We start from the raw sequence: 11599 nt of genomic DNA, 5'->3' as shown, positions 1-11599 counted from the left end.
AAACTATACTACTCAGGTTCTAAAATCCTGTGGCGGGCCCTGGAAAGCCCGTGAGGGGGGAGGCTCGTGTGGCATGATCAACATCGTATGGAATGTTGTGTGCATGATGATTTTAGCCGGGCCAAACTATACTACTCAGGTTCTAAAATCCTGTGGTGGGCCCTGGAAAGCCCGTAAGGGGGGCGGCTCGTGTGGCATTATCATCATGACGGGTCCCTAAAATCCCGTATCACGTGTTTGGGTCGTACGCGTGTTCGACCTTGATGTTATTACTTGGATGAAATGCATAGGGATACATATATATATATATATATATATATAAGTGTAGCTATATATCTTTTACCCATTGCCTATTTGTTCATATCCCGCATTATATTTAAACTCTTGGAATGATTTATATACATGTTGTTTATTAAAACTTGAACTCACTCAGCTCAAGCTGACTTTATGTGTATGTTAGTGTGAGTTTCAGGTTAAGAGGAGTATGCTTACCGCTTGGACGTGCTCGAGACTACTTGGACGGTTGAAGGCATATCTAGTCAGGGAATTCAATAATGAACTCTGTTTCTTTTTAATTATTACTAGACGTATTCAAATTTGGTTTTGGGCATATTTCCCGGGTTTTGGGAACTTGTTTTAATACTTATGATTTTCGCTGATTTTATACTATGAACTGGTTTTTAAAATAAAATGAATTGCTTTGGGTTTAAAATTTTGTTAAGTCTTTGATATGATTACCAACTGTAGGATACCAGGGATTCGGGGTCTTACAATACATTTTAAGAACATACCAGTGCAGCGGGTCCCTAATATCCGAGACCTTGGCCTTGGTGTCCAAGGCCCTATCCCCGAATGGATGGTCGCAGGTCGTCGTCCGGCATATGGTGGATGCTCTCCGTGTATATCGGGAGGCGTACCTCCTACTCTGTGTATAAGCCCAGAGCCACCGCGAACTCCTCTATGGAGAGGTGGACGTCCTGCCCGAACATGCGGAAGGAAACCTCCGAACGCTCTGTGTCGGCGCTTAGCTCCCTCATCCGAATCTCTGGCCTACCCGACGCACGCGGCCTGAAATAATATAATATAATATAATATAATATAATATAATATAATATAATATAATATAATATAATATAATATAATATAATATAATATAATATAATATAATATAATATAATATAATATAATATAATATAATATAATATAATAACGCAGAGTAAACATACCTAACGTGTATCGTGGTGTAAACCTCCAGAGTCAGCTCCCGGTGCGCTGATAGAGGCATACTAAAGCACCAGTTCTAGGGCGTACCGTCTCCGACGTACTCAGCCGCCCGTAAATGAGCATTGTAGGACTCCAAAAATGGCCAACAAATGACCGTGTTGTAAACTGGAAAATCTGTCTCAGGTGCTTGTATCGTATGTCGTGGTCACTACCCTTAGTGAAATGCAAATGTGGGTAGTCGACCAACACGTCGTCACCTGGTGGGGGCCCCCGACCCCTACCCTAGCTGTTGCTCCTGCTTGTAACATTCGTTAATTTTCAAACCCAAAAACCTGACCCATTTTAAATTTTTGATTTTGTTTAAAAATACATATATCATTATTTAATCTCAAATTTCACTTCGTTATTTAAGGTGGCATTCATCATTGTTATTCGTTTTTCGTAATAGTTAAACCGATCGTTTCGTCATTTCAATGTATTCGTAGTTGTCGTTCATCAATTTTATATTAATTACGGTAATTTATTGTCATGGTTCGTTCATTTCGTATTCGTGTTGTCCATTTACGAAACTTCAAGTTTTAACGTGTTGATTTAATCGATTTGCAAACTAGACAAGTGTATTATGAAAATTATCCAAGTTCTTTTTATTACGTTTATTACGCATTCCAAATTTCGAGATCCAATTCGTGAATTTTATTTTAATCTTTAAACAATATCAAGTCCAAGGTCTAATGTGAAAATTTAGTTTAAAACATATTTAAAATAAATTGGAAACATCAGGGACCAAACCTATAACTCTAATTTAAAATATAATATAATAATACTTATAAAACTTCACACAGCCACCCCTTCCCCGCTTTTCCGGTACATCGCCGCCGGCGTCGGGATTTGCTTCGGCGACCCTAAATGCAAGTTTTAGACCTCGTTTGACCAATTAGTTCGTTATTTAATCTTTGTAACGTATTAAGCTATCAGTAAACACCTTGGTTAACGCGTAACCTCGTCTAAAAATAACTATAATCAACCCCGTAATGCCTGTCGGAAAATCCGGAAATCAAATTAATAAAATTAACGCGTACACGCTCCAATTGAGTGTACAAATAGAGGCTTAGGACTCATTATAACTCGCTCACACTTCTTTCCCTCTCTAATACACTCTATAATCTTCATATTAATCCGGCAAAGGTTCGGCTTCGGCGACGTGTCGTTCCCCTTCATATCAAAACGCTTTAAGGTAATTTTTTTTTATGCAAATTAACGTCGTTGCTTCAATAATCAAAACCCCTAAACTAATTTAATCGCACAATGAATGGAAACCTGGAATTGAAATTAGGGTTCATATAGTGAAGAAGATGACCCATATGTTTAATATATATATATATATATATATATATATATATATATATATATAATATTTTTCAAGCTTAAACTGAATTGTTCTTTAGCTCCTCTGGTTAAGCCATGGTCTCGTCATACGCGAGACCCGGGTTCGAAACCCGGGTCAACCTCTTTGTTTTTGTTAACTGTTTGATTTCTATTATTATTAATTAAAAATCCTTGGAAACAAATGTATATATAAATAATAAAAACCATACCCTAAACGAATATCCATCTTAGTCCAACTAGCTAACTGCCGACCTTATAACATCAGGACCCGGGTTCGAAACCCACCCGGGTCAGTCAGTTAATCTTTTGTTTATAAGTCTTATTTAATTATATATTTATAGACGGATTCCGATTTTAGGAATCTCTCAAATAACGTTTCTTTTGATTTTGATATGAATTTCATATTTATGTCCAATGCCACGCGAGTTGTTCACACTTCGTGCCTTCTTGTTCTCCTCGACGCTGCCCTCGGAACTCAACCCACAAAACGAGAACCCAAATCATCAAAGCAATTGGCCATCGCAATCCCGACCATGACAAACCAAGATATCCTTCCCAACCACAACAATACATTCAAACCTCAAAGCTATACCTAAGTAAATCCAAACCCAACCTAAATCTTGGATACTCAAACCCAACCTAACCAAGATATTTACATGAGAACCCATTATTTGTATAACACGGACGATTCCCCCACTCCGCTACCACGATGTCGAAATGTTCACAAATGGTGATAATTTCGCTCAACTCATCAACCTTTGTCTCATAACTATGCATACCCGACACAACACCCTTATTCATACGACTTGTTACCCAACCATTTATTCCCCACCTTATGCCTGACCTCATGCTCGCTACTATTGCAGTAACTCAAGCACATCCGTTATAAGGCCTAACTTGTTTCTCCCATGCCATACCTTACCCCACATCCCTTGACTACTAAAAAGTTTATTTGTTTTCCGACATTGATACCTAGTCTTTTCAAACTCATCAACCATTCCAAAATTTTGATATATAAATTTTCATACATAATTTTCCACGTTTATTTCTTTATGTGAAAAATCAAATCTCGGTTATTTTAAATAGTCAATTAACAAATATATATCCATATATATTTCGTATAATCAAGATAGTTTTCTAAAAGAAATCTCGTTTTAACCAAATGGGTTATCCCCAATATTATTACTACTCGTACAATCATTATTATTACTACCATTATTATCACTATAATAATAATAATTATTATTATTATTATTATCTTCTTAAAATTATTATTATTATTATTATTATCATTATCATTATTGTTATTATTATTATTATTATGATTAAAAAAAAGGATCTTTAAAATAAGATTATTATTATTTCTTTTTGTTACAAATTAATCTTATCGCCTTTCACTCAATAACTAACTTCTACATACTTGTAAATCCATGAGTCATGTTAATAAAGATATTATCACTATAACAGTTATAATATTCGACGATCCTCTATAGTATTTTCATAAGACACAACCCGACCGGAAATCTTTTACACTAAAAGGTCTTATAAAGTTTCGCAAACTTTAGTACTTACTAAATGTTTCTTTGCAAATTATTATTATTATTATTATTATTATTATTATTATTATTATTATTATTATTATTATTATTATTATTATTATTATTATTATTATTATTATTATTTTTCTTCTTGAGTTAAAAAAAACATCACGTTTTTACAATTGATTTTCACAAATTTAAACGAAGCTCAACAATCGCTTTGTTTCCTCTTTCAACGTCAACGAGTTTCGAGTTAATAAATCATACCATCGCCCCCGTAATAATTTTCATACCACAATCCATCTTCGAGAAGACAAGCGTCGCAAGCTAACTTTTGAGTTCCTTTATTTCTTCTTATATACGCATATTATTATATATATTTTCTGTTTGGATAGTATCGAAATAATTTTAGATATCGATTTCTTTCAAAGGTTGTTTACGAAGTTAATATCAAGCTTGATTATTCGTTAATTAGCAAACTATTTTTATGTATATTTCATTTTGAATCGGTTTACTTTGTTAATTCAATCTCTTGGTCTATAACCGATTTCCCATAAGCGTAATCGTTTAGTGGGAGTTGGGACTACGAGCGTGTTTATACACATAATGAGTTGATTATTATTTCACGAATTGTTTTGATTGTGTGATTCGCTCAACGTTTAGTACGGATCATTTTGTTATTCATAATCCCAATGTTTTACAAAATTTGAGATCAATATCTTAATTCGATCTTGAAGTTTTGATTAGTTTATTCCCAAAGTTTTACCAAATTGAGGTCGATGTCTTACTTTGATCTTGAAATTGCAGTTATTTATTTCTATTAATCTCAAATATTGCGTTGATGTTCTCTTTATTGCAAATTTTCATTTGTGTAAAGAGTCGTTATTGACTCCAAGGACTTACTCTACTATGTTATTAAAAGTTTCGTTTATCTATCTTATTCTCGAACCCATTGATGTTGGACTTGGTCTTCCGAAGACACATATTATTATTGATGTGGCTAGTACGTTATGATCCAAGTCGGGTTATACCCAATAACAAGCTAGACAAACACCAATAATATTTGTTTATATATGATATGATCACAACAAACAAATATTAACACTTGAGTTATTTGGAAAGGGGTTTCTAAATACATTGTACTTGTGAAATAAATAAATCATATGGATGATTTATACTTTGAGAGAGAGCATTCCATAGTGTTATTTAAGATGGTTAAATAACAATATGTGAATAATGGTTACCAAGCATGTTACCTATATTGTGTTATATTTATTTTAGGAAATAACACAATGTGAGTTTTATGATATAAAACTTATTTAAAAAAATATATATAAAATTTGAAATGGGTGAGAGGGTGCCCCCCCTACTCTCTTACACCTTTTATTTTATATTATAATGTTTTCTTTAGTGGAGACATGCATTGGATGTGAGTGGGTGCCATGGGTGGTGCTTCCATTAACTCCCTAACTCTCTTTCATTCATTCTTACAACATTTTGCAAGTAACAAAACATTCCTCTCTTCATGTTCTCTCCCATTTTCGGCCACAAGGAAGAACATCAAGGAGGAGTTGGTTTTTCAAGTGAATCCTAGCTAAACAAAGGTGTATTGTCGGAGGCTTGGGGTATGCTAGCTTGAGGAGCTTCCATATTCAAGTTCTTGCCTTTCAATCACTCTTTCTTCACCCGGTTTTGGTTTACTTGAAAGGTAGTTTAACATGCATGAACTTATAGTGACATGCATGTGTTTGATAGTATGTATTTCGTATATGGATCCAGGTTTGGGTTTTGCATGTATAAAATTGGTTTTATACACTATAAACTAACAAGATTTAAAACATTTATCCGCTGCGTTTTTGGTAAAAGTAAGGTTTTATCACTTTGATAATCTTGTTAAAACCCAACAATGGCATCAAGAGCCGCTTATACGGATGCATGCTTCATTAGACCCAAAATTTTCGGGTTTATGGTCGGGTTTTACCATATGGCCAAAAATTTTAAGGGTTTTGGTTACCCCATGGTTTTTCAAGATTAGACTTTACATGCATGTGGTAATCTTAAAAAACTAAGTCATTTGGATTATTGATTGTGCTGTTTGGACAAAACCCGAAACTTTCGGTTTGGTCAAGTTTGGGCCGAAAGTTTTAGGCCAAAGGGGAACCAATTTTGGGTCTTGGATTATTGCATATTTTGATGTGTAATAGATGTTCATAACCTAGCCATGGCCTTGTGTTTGGTTGAATGATTGTGTTGATGTGTTTGTTCATTCAAGTGGTTGTTTGTTCATTCGATATGGTTGTAATATTTATTTGGGTTTGTAATCTATTTATTCATTCATTTTGTTTGTAATAATAAGTAGATTATATGCATTTATTTTACTAGAAAAATGTATTAGGACATATTTTGTAAAAGAAGATGCAAGGATAGAAGCCCAAATAAAGTGGAGACCACAACATGGTGGTGAACACTTGGAGCATTTGGATGCGGGATCAAGTGGGAGTTCACCGACACAAGATTATGACCTTTCGGGTCCCTTAGGAAAGACCTTTTTGACACACTTGTCTTCGGTCAAAAAGTGTAGTCAATATTAGGAGGCTATGGTTATGAACTTGTGGTTGTATGTTTTTGTAACATCCGGCCCCTCGCACCACCAATATTGTCCGTTTTGCCCACGAAGAGCTCACGGATTTGTTTTTGGTTGCCCAGGTGGAGACTTCCTAGGAGGTCACCCATCCTGCTACTACTCCCACCTGAGCACGCTTAACTGTGGAGCTCTCCTCTCGTCCACTACCATTAAGCCCAAAACGCGTTGGTGATTTAAGAGGCGGGACATTTACTTATGAACCAAGGATCTCTTCTGTCCACGGCCGATGTGGGATTTGCCTAGGGTGTTACAAACACCCCCCCCCCCTTTGACTCATCGTCCTCAATGAGGTTTGCCCCTCCATCCAATCTAAGATGTGGGATTCGCCTAAGGTGTACCTCGCGACACCCCCGGGGACTCACCCTCTCTGATGAGGTTTGCCCCTCCATCCCGAACGGCACAGGAGTGGCTCTGATACCACTTGTAACATCCGGCCCCTCGCACCACCAATATTGTTCGCTTTGCCCACGAAGAGCTCACGGATTTGTTTTTGGTTGCCCAGGTGGAGACTTCCCAGGAGGTCACCCATCCTGCTACTACTCCCACCTGGGCATGCTTAACTGTGGAGCTCTCTTCTCGTCCACTACCATTAAGCCCAAAACGCGTTAGTGATTTAAGAGGTGGGGCATTTACTTATGAACCAAGGATCTCTCATGTCCACGGCCGATGTGGGATTTGCCTAGGGTGTTACAAACTTGTAAGACCCCGAATCCCGGGAATCCTACAGTTGGTAATCATATCCAAAAAAATTCTCAAAATTTAAAGTCAAACAATTTCATCTTATTAAAAATCGTTTCAAAGTAATAAACAGCGGAAAATCACAAGTACTAAAACCAAGCTCCCAAAGCCATAATTTAACTGTTTAAAGTAATAAATGAAAAGAAAACAGGTTGCGTATTAATCTCCGACTAGTTATGCCTTCAACCGTCCAAGTAGTCTCGAGCACGTCCAAGCGGTATGCATCCTCTTCTAAACCTGAAACTCACACTAACAAACACACAAAGTCAGCTTGAGCTGAGTGAGTTCAAGTTTTAATAATAGACATTTAAATAAATCATTCCGAGAGTTTAAATATAAAAAACGGGATTATAAAACATTCCAAGAGTCTAAAATATAATACGGGATACGAACAGTTAGGCCATCATCAACGCTAAGTATTCGTACCTAGACAGCTATATACATCCATATATTTATATCCCTATAAATATCATCCAAATAATAACATCAAGGTCGAGCACACGTACAACCCAAACACGTAACATCCAATGATGATCATGCCACACGAGCCTCCCCCCCTCACAGGCTTTTCAGGGCCCGCCACAGGATTTAAGAACCTGAGTCGTATAGTTTGGCCCGGCCAAGATCACCATCCATCCGTATGCAAACACGAAGTAGGCACACGCAACATCAGTAGTCGGTACGACTACAACATCGCCAAATATAGGCCATTCAATAATTTATATATATATATATATATATATATATATATATATACATACTATAACATTCCAAGGCCAACTATATGCTAGCAACCCATATAAAATAGTTTAAACGTTTCATATAGAAAAATCGTTTAGGTGTGCATGCTAGCCCAAAACTTAAAAGAGTAAAAAGGGGCATCATGAACTCACCTGAGACGAGCCACACAAATACCAAAGGGTTTGAGAACCTCGAAGCCAATCCACAGTTTACAAGCCTGTCGGATTGCACACAAAGATAACTAACTAAATGTACCGACTTGTTTATCCTACAAGACGTTATGACTAAATTTGATTGGCCTAAGGTCTTGACGTTACCAAATTCAATTACTTCAGCCTCCGAGGCCATTTAATTAACAAAACCACCCATAGTTAATTCCGGAGACAAAGGATTTCCAACTATACCCGAAAGTTGTTGATTTTATCGAATACGCGCGTTAACGGGTTGTTTATGTACTTGGCTACCAACCCAGACCCGTGTGGACCAAATTTAGTAAAATCACAGCCCACAAGTCCACACGACTCTACACGAGTTGGATGGGTCGGTAATTCGCAAGCACGATGCGCAAACTACTAATAAACGCGAATTTGCGCCGTACCGACCCGTTTAAGTAACCGACAACCAATTCAACCCAAATACTCAAAAAAATCAGTTTTTCACAGCCAACAAATCATCCCGAGTCAACAACATTCGAATTGGTTGTCAATTCCCTCAAACAACGCGTTAAACACAACAACTCACAAACTAGTCAACCGAATCCTAGTTTTCAAACTATTAACAATTGGCCGACCTAACCAATTCCAGTGACCGTGAAATTTTAGTATGATGTAAGTGACATACGTAGTAATATTTTGGTGCAAAAAGACCCCAATCAAAACAGACCCGGAATTGCTCAATTGGACAGCCACCCTACAAGCCTAAAAACAACCGAATTTCAACGAATAAACGCGCCATAAGGATGAACTAAGGTGAAAAAGAGTTGTAGACATCTAATACCGACCTGGAATTGAAGTTTGGATGGCCGGGAATGGGCTGGTACTGCACGAAAATCGAGAAGGGAGGGAGGGTCTTTGGCGCCGATCGGACCACTAGTTAGGGTTAGGTTTAATTTTTTTTATATAATATATAGTAACAAAATAACATTCTGGCCCCTCCACTTTATTAATGGTTGAACTTGCGAGAAAGACGTATAATAAGCTTACGAGGGTTGCAAGGAGCTCCCAGGAGAATACCGGGTCAAGCCCGAAAGATGCACGAAATCCTACAAGTTTAAGCCTTTTGTCTGAAATTTACGGACGTTACAAGTCTACTCCCCTAAGAATGGGATTCGTCCCCGAATCCCGCTACACAGGAACAAGCACGGGTTGCGACAATTTAAAGCATCACATCATACATAGAACGGGTGTAAATAGGATCGCTACTGAAGATAGCGTACTACATTCTAGTCAAACTATGACACACAAGAGCTTTGGATGCGGGATCAAGTGGGAGTTCACCGACACAAGATTATGTCCTTTCGGGTCCCTTAGGAAAGACCTTTTTGACACACTTGTCTTCGGTCAACAAGTGTAGTCAATATTAGGAGGCTATGGTTATGAACTTGTGGTTGTATGTTTTATGCTTGCATGGTTGATTTTCTTTTGTTTGTGTTATTGCAATATGGTTTGCTAACTACTTAAAATCAACAACTAGCATAAAATTGTTTCTTAGAAATCGTTAGGTAATAAAATTGGTTTATTAAGGGCTAATGATTTCACAATAAAATGAGTTTTATTAATAGGAACTTTGAAAATGGGTTTTTCAACTAAGTACCATACATTTGAATGCATGCAAATGCTAGGTACATAAAAGGTTTTCCAATCTAGAATTTAGAAAACTAAAAAAACCCTTTTATAAAATAAGTCGAACACCATCCTTTTATACAACACTCGAATCACTTGGGAACTCGATATGGGATAAAGGTCACCTAACCATGTTGGAGGAAACTTGTGAGTTTGAGGTGGGTTTATCATATTTGTGGGATAAAGGTTACCTAACCACTTGTATGTGTAAACTCACATGTGTGCATAAGTAGGATGACTTAAATTGGAAACCATGTGAATAGGGTCACCGAAGCATGGTGTACAATGGTGTGGATAGGATTAAACATGCCAACTAAACATAAGATGTTTAACCGATCCCATAAAACTAGAAGTTGCAAAGGGTTGCAATCGTCAAACGTTGACTAACTTGTTAATTTAAATAGTAGGATAAAGGTCACCTAACTACTATTTGAATGTAACGTTGGGTTCTAGATTTTAATCATTAATTGTCTTGGAGACATAAAGGGTATTAACGATAAAAATTAATTGATATCGAAAATACTAAAATTGAGCTTTTTTATATTTGTAGATGGCCGCAATCAACAATCCACCTAACGTTGTTATTCCACCCGTTAATAACCTATCACTATGATCTATTCTTGATAAGGATCGTTTAAACTATACCAACTTTATGGATTGGTATCGAAACTTGAGAATCGTTCTCAAGCAAGAAAAGAAATACTACGTAATAAACGAGCCTATTCCCGATGAACCTAGCATTAACGATGCCGAAGACCATAACAATTGGGTTAAGCACAATGAGGATTCGGTGAAAGTTTCTTGCCTCATGTTGGGAACTATGATTCCCGAAATTCAAAAGGATTTTGAACTTCATGGGGCGTACGACATGATCACCCAACTTAAGGAAATGTTCCTTACACAAGCTATGGTGGAACGCTTCAAAACGGTTCGAGCGCTTCATGCATGTCGTATGGAAGAAACCCAATCAGTCTCAACTTATGTACTTAAGATGAAAAGCCATATTGATCGTCTCGAGCGCCTTAATTGTTGCGTCTTAAACGAGTTAGCCACGGATTTGATCCTAAATGGGCTAACCAAGAAATTTGAGACTTTTGTTATGAATTATAACATGAATGGGTGGGACAAAAGCATTGGTGAGCTTCATGCAATGCTCAAGACGGCCAAGACGGGAATGGGTAAAAAGGTTTTACCCGTTCTCACGATCAATGAGGGAGGCAACAAGAAAAGGAATCACCCGGAACCTAAGGCAAAGGTTGCCAAAGGTAAGGGACAAGTCATGGCTAAGTTCAAGGGAAAGGCGAAAGCGGGACCACCCAAACCGAAAGAAAAGAAGCCAAAGGTTTGCGCGGAGGATCCATGCTTTGGATGTGGGGAGATAGGGCATTGGATGAGGAATTGTCTAACCTATCTAAAAGAGTTGGAAGCTAAGAGGGATGCGAGGCAAACCTCGGGTACAACTTTCATTATTCATGTTGATCTTAATA

This window comes from Bidens hawaiensis, unplaced genomic scaffold (genome assembly GCF_021521415.1).
Source record: "Bidens hawaiensis isolate Kalapana, Puna unplaced genomic scaffold, B.hawaiensis_p1.1 tig00017033_1, whole genome shotgun sequence".
In the NCBI taxonomy this organism is placed as follows: domain Eukaryota; kingdom Viridiplantae; phylum Streptophyta; class Magnoliopsida; order Asterales; family Asteraceae; genus Bidens; species Bidens hawaiensis.
Note: the sequence above shows the minus strand (reverse complement) of the source record.